Source organism: Uranotaenia lowii, chromosome 2 (genome assembly GCF_029784155.1).
Source record: "Uranotaenia lowii strain MFRU-FL chromosome 2, ASM2978415v1, whole genome shotgun sequence".
NCBI classification, from domain to species: Eukaryota; Metazoa; Arthropoda; class Insecta; order Diptera; family Culicidae; genus Uranotaenia; species Uranotaenia lowii.
The window spans coordinates 139,943,063-139,961,243 of record NC_073692.1 but is presented as its reverse complement, the minus strand read 5'-3'; the positions used below and the strand labels follow the sequence as shown (position 1 = coordinate 139,961,243).

The 18,181-nt window shown below is 32.8% G+C and overlaps 1 protein-coding gene across 4 annotated transcripts in view; it reads right to left on the bottom strand.

The window, feature by feature from the left end:
• The window catches only part of LOC129746301 (serine proteinase stubble-like), a 198,660-nt gene that overhangs the window by 125,175 nt on the left and 55,304 nt on the right, over positions 1 to 18,181 (bottom strand). For all 4 annotated transcript variants that reach the window (XM_055739899.1, XM_055739900.1, XM_055739901.1 and 1 more), the window contains exon 2: positions 8,111 to 9,695. The gene's annotated coding sequence lies outside the window, so the exon portion shown is untranslated. The remainder of the gene's footprint in view (positions 1 to 8,110; positions 9,696 to 18,181) is intronic.

Here is an 18,181-nt window from a genome sequence, read left to right as displayed (position 1 = left end):
CAAAAAAATAAAACATATATTTTCTCCTTTCAAACCCAAATTAAATTCCTTTGAACATTAACCCAATAAATCAAGTCTTCTTGGATTAATTTGCATTTTTTGCTCGAACAAATATAAAAAAGGGCGAACTTTTTTTTTTGGACATGATTTTGATGAAAATATGGATATAAATAACCACTGCTTCCAAAGGTGAGGAAAGTGAAGCTGCTTAAAAATGGTTTGTAAAAAATCTTCTCTAATGTTTTATTTCTTCAGTTCAAAAAAATATACCATCAAAAGCTACTCGGGAGCTAAATTGGGCAAACACTCCAAAAAATGTCCCGATATTCAAAATTCTTCTTCCATAAAGTTTCATATGCAATGAATTTCAATAAATGAGAAACTTTTGATTTCGATTTCAACCTTAAAGTGAACTCGAGCAAAGCGGAGTAAATCAACTAAATAGTATACAATTAATGAATCATAGATATAATCATCATATGTTTTTATGGAACAAGTTATAAAGAGGGGATTTTTTTTAGCATGAGGCTTGCCAAGTTTGATGGTAACGTTGAGTGCTGAAAAAATCGAATTTGCAACGGGAAGCTGATACCTGATATCATTCGGTAATATTCAAATCATCCGAATCAAGGAAATGTAAACGAAAAGGATTCATGTAAGATGCATATAAAATTGATAGGAGAGAATTTTTTAATAATTTATGAAAAGTTAAAATTCTTAGATTCAATAATGAATCCGCTGATTCAATAATTCCTGATATAATTAAGCGGGACAATTCGATATAATTTTAGGGAGATAAGATGCACAACACGCCATTGGGAATACAATACCACGTCAAGACGAGAAGAAGTTGCGATTCGACGTTTAAAAATAGGACATTCATGGGAAACTCACAGATCCTTGATTGATAAAAGCGACATGAACTGCGAAGTATGTGGAGTAAGAAGAACCGTTAAACACCTTCTATTGGACTGCAAAAAATACGAAAGTCAAAGGCAAGAATGCGAAATTGGAACAACGATAGGCGATATTTTGGCATACACCCCAGAAGCAGAACAAAAACTAATAAAATTTATAAAATCAAGTGGTCTTATAAAAAAATTATAAAAATCAGAATATTGTGTTAGTTTTAAGGCTTTATGTAATTAATTTTAAGTATTTTATAAGTTAAGACTCGAATGAACACTAAGTGTTTAAAAAGTCTCAAATAAAATTAAAAAAAAAAAAAAAAAAAAAAAAAATCGATATAATTAAGCGGGACAATAGGTTAAAAAACTAAGACATGTTGAAGAAAGCGAGACGATTAACAACTCAAGATTTGATGCTTTTTAAGTCAAACAGCGAAAAAAATGGAAATAGACGCCAAGTGGAACATGGTAAGACGAAGTTTACCGGGCCTGCTAGTATCCTATAAATTTATCGTACATGTTATCAACAATAACAATTCCTAAGTGATTTTCATAAAGCTATGCACATGTTTTGATAAACAGGAAAACTTTTATAACTTTCAAAAAGGTTATTTTGTTTTTATTCAATGAGTTTCATGGCATCAAATATATTCCTTTTTTTTTCGTAGAAAGTGGCTCCTTCAATCTTTAAACAAACCTTCAAATAACATTTAGGCTCAAGACTTAAGCATAGCTATAACTTTCATTCAAATAGTTCACTTCCGAATAATTTTGAAAATCAATTTAAAAGAAAGTTTTTTCAAATCAAAATATCTTTATTTAACTTTTTTTTGGAAGGGGTAGATAAAGGGTGATACAGTCAAAACTTGGTCAATATCAACTTGACGTATTTTTCATTTAAAAAACCTGAACACCCCTCATTTTGAAGGTGTGTGTGTGTGTGTGTGTGTGTAGAATGTTGCTCCTATTTTAATTTTGGAATTCACTCTTCAGTTGTCAAAATGCCGTCCAAGGCAAGGTGGGTATATATTCAAGAGGTGTTCCCGGATAACGAATTCCCGATTCAGCCATTTTGGCTATTTAGGCTATGCAACTATGCAGAACTCATGAAGTTTGTTTACCAACAAACCACAGAAAAGCTGAGCAAAAAATTAACAAACTCATTGAGAGCCCCGCTCACTCCTCGCCTACTTACTGTGAAAGTCGGAGAACCTAGTGTATCTAAGAACCTTGGTCCAAGGAAGAAGAGCCGCGTATCCAAATTTTGCTCGCGCATCACGAAAATCCGAGCTACTTGCACGCAAAGCTGTTAAAATCGCTAAAAGTTTCCAAATCAACTATTACAAATGTAATTAAAGTGTTTGGGAAACGTTTGTCGACAGCCAGGAAGTCTGGATCGGGGGGAAATCGAAAACCGGAAGCCGCTGAGACGACAAAGAGAGTTGCCGGTATTTTCAAGCGAAACCCTAACCTCTCTCTTCGAGATGCCGCAATTAAGCTGGGTGTATCATCTACAACCTTACATCGAGCCGAAAAACGAGCCGGACTATCGACTTACAAGAAGGTAGTGACTCCAAATCGCGATGATTACCAAAATACGACGGCCAAAGCGCGATCCCGGAGGCTGTACACGACGATGCTGACGAAGTTTAACTGCGTGATAATGGACGACGAAACCTACTTCAAAGCCGACTACAAGCCGCTTCCGGGACAGGAGTTTTATACGACAAAAGGAAGGGGAAAGGTAGCAGATATTTTCAAGCACTTGAAACTGTCAAAGTTCGCGAAGAAATATCTGGTTTGGCAAGCCATCTGTACCTGTGGCTTGAAAAGCAGCATTTTCATAGCTTCCAAGACTGTCAACCAAGAAATTTACGTGAAAGAGTGTTTGTATAAACGTCTTCTGCCTTTCCTGAAGAAACACGGTTGTTCCGTACTGTTTTGGCCGGATTTGGCATCTTGTCATTACGGTAAAAAGGCCATGGAGTGGTACACTGCCAACAACGTGCAGGTGATTCCCAAGGACAAGAACCCTCCCAACACGCCAGAGCTCCGCCCAATTGAGAAATACTGGGCTATTGTTAAGCAGAACCTAAAGAAGACCAAAAAAACTGCTAAGGACGAGCAGCAGTTCAAGACAAACTGGCTTTCTGCGGCGAAGAAGGTGGACAAGGTGCATGTACAAAATCTGATGGCAAAGCCTAACTAAATATTTTTCCAAAATTTTATACTAATAATACTTGAAAAAGAAATTTAATTTCATTTTTAGAATAAACGATTTCACCGATCTACACGCGTTTTCCCTTGACCAAACTTTGACCGTATCACCCTTTAGGTTAACAATGTTTTTACGGAAAATTTTATCTTTAATTTCTTCAAATATTGTAATTTAAAAATGTTAAAATGTCTATTTTTACGAAGGTTCAAAAACAAATACCTCTTCTGATGAATTCAAAGAATGAAGGATATAACTTGTTAAATATGTGAAAGTTTAACTTTGTTCCTCGGATGTTTAAAGTTTTAGTTAGATTTTTTTTCTGTTATTTTGTGATAAATTTTTAATATGAAAAAAATGTTTTTTTTTCAATAGCCAGCTTTTATAGGACAAACTTCCAGAAACCCTATCAAACCAAAAAGTTTAAAAAAAAGAGAATAGTGGGAGGGTCTGCGGAATCGTATGAAGACAACGAATATAAACTTTGCCCCTTAATGTATGCTGTATCATTGTCTATTTGTTTATAATTTTTTTTAAAGCGTCAAAAAAATTGCTTGGTTTTAGAGTATTGTCGTTTTTACGCTTTTTTGTAAAATGAAAACCAAAAAATACTTTTGATGGTATGATGATACGTTGAAACCATGCTGATAAAAGTTATTCCGAACCATGAAATCTGGATTTGTGTTTCACTTTGAATCATATCCACTAATTTCATTAGAATATTCTGAAGCCATTTATCATGCTTTATTCAGAGGTTTGGGATGAGTTCTCATTTGCACTTGATTGAAGTCTGTATCAAACTTCATGATATTAACTGCGATTCTGAAATTTAAAAAAAATCCTCAACAATGGTACATTTTTAAAGAATAATTATTCCTAAGTGAAATTATACCAATTTTATTAGAACAAATCATCAGTTATTTTGAGTTTAATGAAAAAACAAAGGTTTACTACAAACTTCCTCTGAAACATAACATTTTATTTCCTAATTTTTCACAAAGTTGGGCGATTCAATGGTAATTTTTGCAGAATATTCGGTGATACAGACGGTACTTTTAGACATAATTCAAAGCTTATTCACTATTTTTCATATTAAAGGTCATAACTTTAAAACTTTGAAATATTTTATATGATAATTATGATGCGTTATTTCAAGATTTCAGTTAAAAATATAAAAAAAATGAAGCTTTTTAATTTGCTTTATTTAATTTACAAAAAAAATCTAACCAAATCCATCTCGTAAAATATTTTTTTTGAAGATATTTGAAAAAAAAAATACAAATGTTTTTAGGTCGTTGAAATAAAACTAATTTGCAATTTTGGGGAAAATCTGAAGACCCCCGGTGCAAACCCGTCTGAAAATAAAAAAGAATCCCCAATACAAAGTTGAACAAATTTGCATTTTTTTCCAACTCTGCAGTAAACGGAAATATTTTTTTTTAAATTTAATGGAAGTCTTTAATTAAATTAAATCAAAACTACTCTTTAAATTATAAATCCAATCGTTTTGCAGTCTCCAAAAAATTTTTCAAATGAATTGAAATCAAATATTCCAATCATTTATTAGTGATATTACTTATTATTTAAATGTTTTGTTACATAAAGCATAAAAAAACAGCGGGATGCTTTTTTGAAACCAGTAAATAATGGTGATACCTGAATTCTCAATTAAATGATCATCATCATCAGTTTCTGTTTTTCATGTGAGTTTGTTGACTCATCAGTTATCAAAGATTGATTTCATTCAAAACTGATTCATTTTATAAATTGAAAAAAAAATCTTGGAGTGATTTTTAACTAATATGGTTTTAAGATTCACACCAATCATATCATCATTTTTTTCCTTTGATCATTCACATAATGATCATGAACATAAAGTAACGATCCAGTTTTAGATCAGGCAAAAAATATAATTATTTAAATTGACATTGTTGAAGACTCTAATTTCAATATCTGATTTTGTGAGACGTTGGCGACATGAATTCAAATATTTTGTCAGATTTTGTCAATCACTTCTAGTTTTAGTGCTATAACTGGTAAAATTTTGAAATGACCCAACTTTAATTGAAGTAAGCTATTGAAGGCTGATAAATTGAAAAACCTGAATTAAAACTAGAAACAGATTTAAAATCTTTTCACAATCCTATTTTATTATATACGATACTTAAGGAAAAAAGGAAACTCTACATTTCTCTGAAAATTTAATTGAAAAAAACTAACGCTGACATCACAAAAAGGGTGTTTAAATTTTTCTTTACTGAAATATTTAACAATTTTGTTCAAGACTGCAAAGTGTCTTGTTAAATATTAAATATTTATTTCAATATTTAACAAATTATATGTTGACTGCAAAGCGTTTTGCTTTTTTTAATATCTGAGATTCATTTAAGTTTAAAATTTCTTTGAAAATTCGTCAAATTCCTGAATTTTCGTAGAACTAGAAAAAAAAAATTAAACTTTTGTTGATTTTTTCAGTAGCCAAAATTAATCAAAGTTATCGCTTAAGTTGATTGACCATGAAAATTTTTAATTTTGTAAGTTTGTGCTATGAAAATTCTATCCCACATTTTATTATATTAAATATAAATTTTAAAAAGGCATGATGTTTCCACCAACAAAAAAATCTACATTTCTTACAACATTTTACTTAATTCATACATACATTTTAAAATTTCATTTAATTCGCTCAAGATAGAATTTAGTTAAAATGCAGCAAGTGAAATTGAAATTAATGAGCAAATCTATTAAAGTTAAATTATAAATACTCCAGACATCAGATTCCCATTTGATATTTTTGTTTCAGATTCAAAACAAATATTGGGTAAAAACTCTTTGACCAGAATACACCATGAAAAATCAATTTAAAAATTGCTAAAAGCAAAACAAAAATTCCCAATACCTTCAAGTAAAATAAATCAGGATAGTAACATAATATCGAAGTTACCAATGTAAAATATTTTAAGGGGCAAAAAACTTGAGAGTTGTGTTTGACGAATCTTGGAGCGCCAATTTCAAATAAACCAAAAGTTTTTTTAAACAACTCTTGATTTTAACAAAAACTATATGAAAATTCATTTAATAAATTCATCTATTTTTTTGAGAAAACTGTAGAATATAACAAAGGCTTGGTAATTGAAGGCGAATCATTCCACTCAAAATCGAATTATTCCATCATTTTCCTACACCATATTACAAAAAAAAGTGCTGATGGACAAAATCTGACAATTGCCTTAAACTCAGAACGTAAAAATCTTCCAAAAACAGTTGTTCAAACTTAGACTTTAAAAATTATGTTTCCTTATGTTATCAAAAACATCAAACATTAGCATTTTCAAACGTAAGGTTGTGAAATAAGAAGGGAAAATTCAGAAATAAGAAGCATTAACATTTCGTTGATTTTATTTCTGAACTGAGGTGAAAAATCCCAGGATATACAAATATTTGAAGGAATTCTAAAAATTTCTTCTCTTCAACAACAAGTGTATTTAAAAATAAATGCATTTATAACGAGAGATTTCTAAATAAATTCATGATAAATCGTTTTTTTTTTTACTTCTTGGTACACAGCAAAAATTATTTCCTGTAGAATTACGCAAATGTCCTGTAACAAAAAGGAGCAGGACATTTACCGTTATTTTTCAAGTCGTAAAACAAATTACGTGACATTTAATTTTCAGTGTACAACTTTTTTACAGGACATTTGCTGTAATAATAAATTAATCTTCGTTAACTTTCAAGAAAAACAATTCAAAATTACAGGTTTTGTTGATTGCAGGTTGATTTATTTTCAAGGTTGCAATTTCAGTGACACGTAATAGTATAAAAAAAATTTCTGTGTAAACAAAAACAAAATCATGTTTTATTCAAGATTTCTGCCTGAAAAATTATTGATTATCTGATTGAAGTTGTATCAAAAGATATCGGAAAGGTTATAAATAAAAGTTTTAACAAGTTTGGATTGTTTCTCTAACTTTAATTTTTTTCAAAATACCTCTGATTTAATTCAATTAGATCGGGCGAGATCGGGTGAGATCAAATTGGTGAGAAAGAAGCATTTTACAGAACCTCCCCCGTCCTATCGCACTCTTCCATCGTTATTCTTTTTTCGCGAGATATTGAAATTGTTTTTATTGGTCGATTTTTGATTTTTTTTTAAACCCCTTCAGTCCCCAACCCCACAAGAGCGAGCTCTAAGACTGTGCCTGGCTCAAACCGATATCCTACCGCACATTTGGTCCAAAGTACGTCGAAATTCATTGACTTTAACCTTAAATTGCCCACTCCCTCTTCGTTTTCCATTCATCACTATCGGTTGGAAATGAATGTTATTTAACAGAAAAACATTTTTGTGTATTCAAAATTTCATGATATTCAAAAAAAAAATATGGTTAAAAAATCTTCGGGAATTTGATTTATGAACTTTTCAAATAAACAGCTGTGGTCAGAAAAACCAAAAATTGAATCAAAATGAGTTCACAATCTAAGGTTACCAGAATTTTTTCAGCACGTATCCAAGCCGGAAAAATCCGGGCTCTTTTATCTAAAAACGGGGCAAAATTTGGGAATTTAACTTTAATGTTTTTGATCAACAAGCGTTTATTATCCGGGCAAATTTGCTCAAAACCCAAGAGTTACTCAACAAAAATCAAGAAAAAAAAATCATGGAACTTTTTTTTCATCTAAACTTATGAGCAGATTTTAAAAAGTATTCGTAATTCCTTCATATAAAAGGAAAAAAAGACGCATTAAAAAGTACAACTGGTTTTTTTTATTTGATAAATAAATTTAATAAATCCGGGCAAAATCCAGGCTGTTTGAAATGAAATCTGGGCAACCGGACATTAACCAAATTTTGTATCAAATATCCGAACAAACCCGGATAAAACCGGGCAATCTGACAAGCTCTTCTTAATTCATATGAATTTTAATTAAAATTTTTCAATTCGAAATCAATTAAATGAATAAAAATTAACAAATAACCACTTACCTTTGTTTGATGTTCTTTCAAATTTATTAAATTAAAACAGCCTCACCAAACGGGTAAACTCTTCTCGTATAACGGATCTCAATGAACTTCAGTCAAAGAGAAGTCCAAAGCAAAATTAAAACTCTATTCGATTCACTTGTTCCCGCAGCGAGAATACTTAAACCGAACACACAGACACAATTCACTAAATTTCTCAACTTGAGTATGGCAAACAAAACAACTAGGACCCCCTAAGAGTGGTGTTCTGCCAAATTCGATCAGCCAGTCGCGTTCTTCGAGGCGCTCTGCCAGATACTCCGTTAGATTCCCGGGGTCGACGTTTGCTGTTTGCTTGGGTCTTGGTCTTGGAACTACTTGGAGCCAACAACAACTTGGAACCCAACAACCGGATGCGCTTGTTCTACTTTTAATCGGAGATTTCTTTCCCTTCGAACTGGATTCACCTCACCACACACTCTACACTCTAGTAACACTGCCGATGCTGATCAGCTCAGGCGATTCCCATCAGATCTTCCAGCCTCGGTTTTTCGCTCTCGGGTGTCATGTGCCCTGGGGTTTGGCCACGGAGTAAATGAATATGGATGGGGAAGCCAAGGAGGAATAAACCGGGAGACCTAGTTAGGGCAAAGTAGTTTCTGGACCGGACCCAGCGATGAAATCTCACTCGACGGAGAAACACTCTCTGGTCTCGGGACAGGAAATCGATCGATTTTTCTTTTTCTTGCGCTTTCTAGCACGGATGTCGTTTCGAGATGGTTTCGAGGCGGGATGTTTTTCTCTTTTTATTTTTAATAATCACTTGCCGAGATGAGATGAGTCTGTGGCAGCTGATGATGGCCGACGCTAATGATGGTGCTTCTAATGCAGATTCCGCCGTTAGCGCAAATCGGTATCATTATTATTGGACCAGGGTGGCTCCTCGATCTCCCAGCTTCCGATCACGCATGAGAAATAGTTGATCACTTGAACGATCTCGCGCACTTTCCACCACGTTTCCGTTCTACTTTAGCAGACTGGAGTTCGGTTCACCTTAAAAATAAATGTGATCACTTTCTTCACTGGTCTACAAATCACTTCACAAACTTTCAGCACCAAACTCCAAATCTGAATCAATCCACCCGCCCGACGTCGGGATCGTTCAACGAAGACTAACCAATCGGTTTAACCATTCCGAAAAAATATCTCCAAAGTGTACGTTAATCTTCCCCGATAAGCTACCACACCTTAATCAGCCAGAACCGAATTGGAAGGGGTTTTTTACAATTTCACTTTTCAGGTACGGCACAACGCTTTGTCTGCATCACTACCAAACTAAAGCCATGATGATTCAAAAAATCCCACACTTCCCCACACTTGACGACACGGAGGACAGCATCCGGACTTGACTCGACGTTATTTTCTGACGATTGTTGCGAAAGGCGTCATGAGCTATGGGGCCACCCTCTCTCCTTCTGTCTGAGTTAATTTCTCTCTGAATGTTTCACGGAGCGCACCGAATAATTTCACTATTCAGATGTTTTTTTGGTGTGCCATCAGGTTATCTTCCTAACGATGGTATTGTTTCACGGCGATTCGTCATGGGAATCTGTAATAGAAAATTTGATAGAAGTATGTTAGTTACAGAGAAATTGAGCGGGAATAATGTTGAAACATAAAGCATGGATCACTACAAATCTGGACGCATTAGAAAGGGTCTATCTCGGAGCTTTGTAAACGAAATAAAAATGTTTTGTGCTCAAATTGTAGGGTTTTTACTGCACTTTGAAGGAAAAATAATAAAAAAATTATTCCGATGTTGTTATGATAAAATTTCATACTTTTCGTCGAGAACCACTCTTCAAAGTTTGGACACCCTATTCACTGACCTCAGCGGCCATTTTGTTCCACAATCTCTTCATCTCTGTTGCATCCCGATTCGTCCTACCATTCTTCTTCATCTTCTGATTAACATTTGCTCAAAATTTTTCGATAGGGCGGAAATGAGGGCTGTTGGGTGGGTTGATTTTCTTTTCGACAAAATCCACCAGTTGGCCCGATACCACTGTAGTACCTCTTCACTGTAGTGACAGCTAGCTAAATCTAGCAAAAACTTTACTGGTTCATTGTGAGATCTAACAAAAGGAAAAAATCATTTTTCAGACACCCCTCCTTGTACATTTCGGAGTCCATGGTCTCGTTTTTCACAAAAAAAAACCGGGGTTTTTCGGCCGCAGCTCCAAATATCTTGCCAGATTAAACACTTTTCTGCAAAGTTATTGGCAAAAACAAATTTTAACTTGATGGGAACATCACTCCGAGCAGTGGCTTTGTAAAATTTTTGGTCAGGAAGCCTCCTCAAGTCAGATTTCGCGATTTTTGAACCAGACCACATCGGGTTTTTGAACGTGGGTGTCCAAAAATAATTTTCGTCTCGCGGCTTCTATCAAGTGTAACTTTTTTTGGAACAAAACGAATCGTAATGAAATTTTCAGCACTGATAGAGGAAACATTTCCGAACAAGGTACTGTCAAAAAATTCTAGATCCGACAACTAGGAGCGCTATGGTATAATAAACAATGCGTCCAGATGTCTGATGATCCATGCTGTATTGAAGAAATGCGTACATCTTTCTCATGAGTGATGGCTAGCATATTACTTACACTAAAACCACCAGCCCAATTAGTTTGTGTTCTAAGTCCGAAATTTGATCTCTTGACCATTGGTTTAGGAGACTTGAACGCCAGCCATAGACCGTTATTTTATCAGATATGACTTCATTGGATAAATTGTTATATATGATAATTGATATTTTTGAGGATAAGCGAGTACGGGATAACTAAACTGGTCTGTTACACAGCGAATACTAGATTTTTGGCCATTTTGACCAAAAAAAGTCCCGCAATTCACCATATTTGTTTTCTTAAAACTACTTCGTAACGTCTGTTATTTTATTTTATTTATTTATTTATTTATTACGTTTTTATGTTCTGAAATGGTGATAAAATGCAACAATAAAAACAAAAGTTTTAAAAAAAAAATTATAAAGTACTCAAAAATGACAAAAAAATGAAAAATTCAAAAAGTTTAAAAACAAACTTCAACAAAAGATTGAAAATGATTAAAAAAACAACTGAAAAATGATGAAGAATGCCAAAAACAGCAAATATAACAAATGAAAACAAACATTTTAAACAAAATAAGAAAAGTGCAAAATGCATCAAAACATGATGAAAAAAATTAGAAATGATTTCAAATGGTTGCAAATTGACAAAAATATCGTTTTTGTTAATAATAATAGCTATATTGTAAAAATAACTGAAAAAAAAGTTGAGAAAAAAACCGTTCGATTTTGGCAACACAAAATGTACGGGCGTGTAGCCAAAATTGAACGGGGTCTGTATTATAAATTTCATAGTTAAAATAATTTCTGCAAAATTATACACAATGCTTAAGGTCACTTCAAATACTATTTTTTTTTTAAATTTGATCCAATGGCTTCTAAGATACAGCATGCTGAATTTCACGGTTTACAGGCTTAGATTTCTTCGCGGTCCTTTATGAAACAATAAAGAATCGTGCTGTATACGATAGACTTGGGAAAGGACTAAAGTTCGTTTTTGTGGTTGGAAATGGATTTTTCCTTAGCCCATGGCGTTATTAAATTGTGATTAAAAAATCATCCTTCAAATCGAATAGAAACATAATAATTCTGTAATAAAGGTTGTTAACTTACGTGTTTGAGATTTTTTATGTTAATGTTTATGTTAATATAAGAACTTATGGCAAGTAGATGTTAAAAGCTACTGCACATGTATCAAACTAGTCTACGTTACGGTTGACGAATAAATAAATAAAGAGAAGCTTAAAAATGTGAGAATACAGGAAATGGGCCTACTTTTCGATCAATATTCATTTATTTTGTAGCGTCAGAAATCCTCGGTTCTTGTTATCTTCGATCTTGAAAACGATTAGCTATTAGTTCTAAAAGATTTTTTGAAAAAAGAGTGATTTTAAGTTGGGTAGAGGAGCCGAATTCCAAAAAAAAAGTCCAAAATAATATAAAAAAAAAGTTAGATAGAAGAGATGGAATACCAACCCCGCCCTAAGGCAGAGTTGGGAGAATCGACAAGATTTCGACAAATGTGTTTATTTCTCGTAAAAGTTTAATTATCTTGGTTTATTTCTTGTATAAGTTGAATTATCTTGGTTATTTTTGGAGTCGAGGTTGAAGTCGAAGTCAAATCAGTCTTAAAATGTTTCCAAATAAAAATAAATTGACAACTTTTTCAATATAGGAACTTTGAAGTAGATTCAAAGGATTAATTCTACTTACTTTGAACTTCAACCCATGTTTGAATTAACAAACACATCGTTTCTTGAGAAACGACAATGGGAGATAAACATTGATTTAACAACTTTAAAGTGGGTAAAGTATAAATTAGGAACCGAAAAATCGTTTTAAATAAAATCATCACATTAAGTAAAATCGTTGCCTTCTTTTGATGTTCATATAGAGTAGCAGTATTGTAGCTTTTTTACCAAGCGGTGAGCTCGGGTTCAAGGCTTGGTAGGATTATGTTAAAAAATGTGACTTAGTAATAGATAGACTTGGCTAAATAGAATAAAATAAGCAGACATGAGAAGGTATAAGAAGGAGCGAAAATTTATTTTCAATTTTTTGCGCTGCTTTCTAATGTGCTTTTGAAGCTAATTAGAAGTTGTTTAGCAATTTATGTGAACTTTCTGTCAACTTTTAAGTTCGTAAAGCTACTATTCTATTCTATTTTATTCTATTCTATTAATATTTATAAAGAGAATTTTAACCTTCGTGGTCATTCAGCCACTGTATCGAGGGATAATTTACATTTTAACTTTTAAAGCTAAATTTTTTATATTAAATTTGCACTTTGTAAAAATTTTACTAGCTTTTCTTCATTGGCTGGAAGCTTCTTCTATCCTATGTCCAATGCCACTGGATTCTCTGTATGTTGCATATGCTCTGCATCGTTAAGCTACTTGAAAATTGAACTGGAAAGAAGTTGTAAAATAATACAAGATTGAACTGATAAAACCTGATAGAGAAATGTTTTAAAAACTTTTGGTTGCTTGCGAAAAAAGCGTTCTAAGGCCGTTTCTCTCTTTGTATCCTGAAGTGCTTTAATTGTTATTATTTTCTCAATACTTGATTCTAGTTTCAACTAGATTTTAACATTCATTAAAAACATTCCGACATGGAAATTTTCACCTGAACCTGCGAGATTAACGTTGAGTACGTGGCGTTTGAACCACGACTAGTTTCTGATTCATTGGTATTTGAAACATCTTTTTGAAATAGTTTAGTATAAAGTAAAAAACTTGCTTCAAATATTTTAAACAGAAGTTATGAAACGAGGCCTGTCAAACGGAAAAAAAACCTTTGCCTTTAACTTTTTACAACATGATTCGATGATCAAACAATCATTTCCTTTTCCGTGTAGGACCGTGTAGGACGTGTAGGATTTGAAATTCATCGTAAGTGTTCGACCTAAATATCAATTTATTTCTGTTATATTTAAATCCCATTGTATAAATATGTGGGCCGTTAACAAACCGATGCTATACCCGTTACAATCCAATTTTAAACATCTGCAGAAAATAATTCAACAGTTGGAAGTTGTAATCTGGTTCTATTCTTTTTTTAAATTTTATTTTATCTCTTATTGCACTTGTACAGTCAAGATTATTTGGCTAAAATTAGAAGTCAAACTTTAAGAAAATCTACAGAATGGCACGTTTATGACGGTAGAAAATCTTGAAAACAATATTTGGAAAGTTACGAGTTCAATTTCTGCTGGTGTGAAAAGCGTAAAAACTTTTAAATGTAGAAAGATTGTCAATATCATTTTAATTTTTAAGCTATGTTTATTGCTTAAAAATATAAATTTCCCAAATTATTATTACTTTTCAAACGTTTCTTTCTCAGCATGATTTTGTCCGATCCATCATCCACATAAATAGGAAGCGAAATAAAGCATTATATATTCCAGAAAACAATGGACAAAATCTCAAAAAAATTTAATCTTCGAGTTACAGAAATTGTTGTTTTTATTTTTATTGATAAGTAATTAAATATTTAATTTGTAACATTGAAGTAATGCTTCGAAGAGAAGCAAACTAGCGGTAAGCGAAAAAACGAGATATATCGTACTTGGTCCGCAATATGTTAACCCTCCAAAGCTGTTCGCAAAATATCCTCAAGGAAGAAAATTAAATTTAAGTTTTTGGTGTTTCCCTTGCCGCAAATGTTGACGGATTGTTATGATATTAAATTCATTGTGTAGATATTTTATTATAGCTCATTAATTTTGAAAAATAAAATCGATATGTTTAACCAAAAAAAAACTATTTTAGTTTTAATTATTATAAATATTAAAAATATTATAAATATTGTTGAATAAAATTGATTTCTTGATTTTTTTAATTGTAAAAAATACATCATACATAAAATGTTGGGGTCAATAATAAATTTTAACCGTTATCTCGAAACTTACCGTACAAAGAATTCTTAAAAAAGACATTCACTTTTGCTTTGCTGTATCTTATTTTCCAATGAATCGATTCTTAAAACCTAAATTTTGGTGTTTCCCGAGCAGACTTTGATGCCCAAATCGATAGCATACTGAGACCAAAATAAGACGTTAACAGCAAACTGAGAGCATCATATGCTGTTGATTTTTCTTCGATAGCAGCGTGAGGCATTATTATGCTTTCAATAATCTTTATCTAACAGCATGTGGAGACCAAAATGAGCTAATCACAGCAAGTTACTAGCACAATTTGGTATAGACTTTCATCCAAAGAAAAAAAAACAAAGAACAGCAAAATTTGGAAACACTCTGGTCCGTGTCAAAAGCGAAATGCTTAAAAAAAGATCATAATGATAGAATTATTTTGTTCCTTTTCAAACGTTTTCTCTCAAACCAATCATAAAAGTCAAAGAAGAAAACATTGCCTATACAAAGGCGTTTTAAAATTGTAAAAATGTACAAACATAATGGTTTTTTTAAGATTTAAAAACTCTTATAAATACGCTTAATAGGTATTCATCGATTAGGCGAGAGCCTTCTAAAAAAAATAAGTCCTTTCAAAGCATAAACAAATTTATTTTTCATTATTTTGTATCTCTAGGAATAATCTACAGCATTCAAAAACACTTCACACATATAACTCAGTTACACGTAGGGATGAATCATCCAACAGGATGAAAATCCCAGAAAAAAACTCAGTTACATACCAGATATAAATGTACCTCTGTCGCCTTAATCTTTAGGTCCGTAAAACAGGAAAAAATCGACAATCAACTTCCTGCAATCAACGACCGAGGTAGATAAAACAGTTAGATCCCGGGGTTGTGTTAGCGGTAGCTGCCAGCCAGTACCGCTTTCCTATAGTTCGTCCATTCCGAAGTTTGTTCGACGGCAGTCTGAAACCTGGTTGAAGAATAAAGTTATAGGTGGATAAACTTTTTTTCGCACTCACTAAAACAAACCAAAAACTCTGCCGGGAAAGTATAAAATCGGTATTTACCTGTACGTTTCATGTCACGTTTCTGTTCGGCTGGACAACCCAAGTCACCATCAGGATCATTGCCGCTTCCGTCAACGTCTAGCTCGCCCATCGCTCCAATTTTCGCGAATTTTCGGATATTTTAAGTTCTCTTGTTTATTTCGCACTTCCTTTGTTGACATTTATCAAGGCACTGAAATGGCGAGTTGGACCATATTGGTCTTAGCTGTCCCATTGCGGACAAGCAAAGAAAAAAAAAAAGGCACTGAAACACAGTGGGAACAAACACCCAGAGCAAAATCAAACTTATTTTTTTCATGTAGTAAAATTTAGAGTTTATTTTTAATTTTTTTTTGTAAATATGTAGTTGTCGTTTCAAAAAATCATTTACACTGCAAACTACATTATTGGTAAAAGTTAAATTTAATTTATGTAATTTAATGAAAAATTATGATTTTGACTTTTCTCTGGCTGTTTCTCCCCACTGTGTTTTAGTGCTGTAGAAAGTGTCAACAAAAAAAAAAAGCGAAATATACACAAGAACCGGAAGAGTTTGAAAAATGTCCGTAAATTTGAAAAAAAGAAGCAATTATCTATCAGGACGTTTACGAAATTGCTATGATCCTGATGGTTACCTTGTTAGTCAAGTCGAACACGAACTTGACCTGGACCGTGCAGGTGAACATCGATTTCTTACATCACTGGCAGTTTCTGGTTTGCTTTATGTAGTGTGAATTATTGTTATTTATAAGTTTTTTTTCAATCAGGTTTCTACTGCCTTCGAAAAAATCATCGGATAATCACAATTAAACTAACTGGAACACTTCATGGTAACTGCTAAAGAACCCCGGACTACTCGATCTCTGACTTCCGGAAGTGAGTTGGAGAAATCTGGCCTGTTTATGCACCTAGATGGTGCAGTGAGTTGCAGAGAGTTTTACCTGGTATGTAAATTTCGTATTAAAAAACTATAATCATTCATTTTTTTTTTGTTATTCGAATAATATGGCAAGACAAGGCTTTTGAATGGAATATCTTTGTAAGCTTGGTAAAATCCTGGTAATCTGTAATCTGTACTACGGTTTAAAAGATACGCTGAAAAGTATGAATGCGTTTTAAAGATCTTAGAAGCCTTCAAGTATTTTCTAAACGCCAGAATGGATGGCATGTATTCGTTTTCTGTATCGAAAGAGTTAATCTTAAATATGTATTATCTACCAAACATACATTAGACGAATGATTAGGAATTTTTATTCATTTGTTCTATGCTTGTATGGTAGATAACCAGTATTAACTCTCGCGATTGTTTCATAGCAGGTTCGTTTAAATGTTTGTAAAAAAATACCTTTTCGGAGATTTGATTTTGGTGAAATTCCGGTCAAACAGAAGAACAAAATTTATTGTATTTATTCAAATATACGTGAATTGTCTACACTTAGGCATTTAAAATGAGCTGCTTATAAATTGAGTAAGCTCTTAAATTTCATGAAATTCATTAATATAAACATATGATATTACATTTCAATTAAATTGACAGCTCCATAAGCTCCCACCAAAAATAGTATTTTGTTTTCTTAATTTCTTGAAAACAAAATATCACCTTTAATCATTGAGATAACTTTTTACTAGGTACCAAAATGTAGATCTTAAAACGTTCATTCTGACCCAGCTGATAACTCCATTTGGTGCATTCGCCTTTTCCAAAATTCACTACCGCAGTTATTTCTAGCAAAAAATACGTTGCCTATACAAAGGCGCTTATAGTCAACCGATTTGGGAAACTTATGCGTTTAATCGGTTTAAACGGTAGAAAGTGTGCTAGCGAAATATGTTGTCGCAAATTCCTGAGCAGACTAAACTAACAAAATAGTGGTCAATTTTGCTATTACGCCGTAAGACCTAGAGTTTCTTTCGTTTTTCCTGACCTAACCAGTCTGCTGGAGAAGTTCATTCGTACCTAACTTGAACTTTTCCCCTAATTTCTCCATACCGCAATTCCTGTTTCTCAAGTTTGAAATATACCATATCCACAATTTTTCTATATTCTCTCATATAAGGACTGAGTTCTAAGATTGCACTGCTTTTTTAACATATGTTTAACTAAATCATGTACACTTGCAATATAATAAGCACTTATGTTGTAGGTGTTGAAATGTTTTGCATAAATCAGAAAATCGAGGAAAAGTTAGTTAAAAAGACAATAATTTTCGTTGTGATGAGTGATGGCACGTCAAAATAAAGAGCCCTACAATGTCATAAATGTTTTGATTCTTTCAAGTACTTCATTTAGAAATTCTTCCTGCCACATTGTATTAGCTTTTAAAAGCTTTAATTATTAATTAAGATTTTTTTCCGATTAACAATGATTCAGTTAAATCAAGTGTTTAGTCAGGGAATTTTGGGATAATACCTTTTATCATTCTCAGCTGATAAGTATTACGATCTGTTTGGCGTTGCTTTCTGGAGTAGTTTAAAACATCCGTGTTATACAATTTTAGCACAGTTTAGTTGTACTAAATTTTATCGATATATTTTAAACGCCTGAAT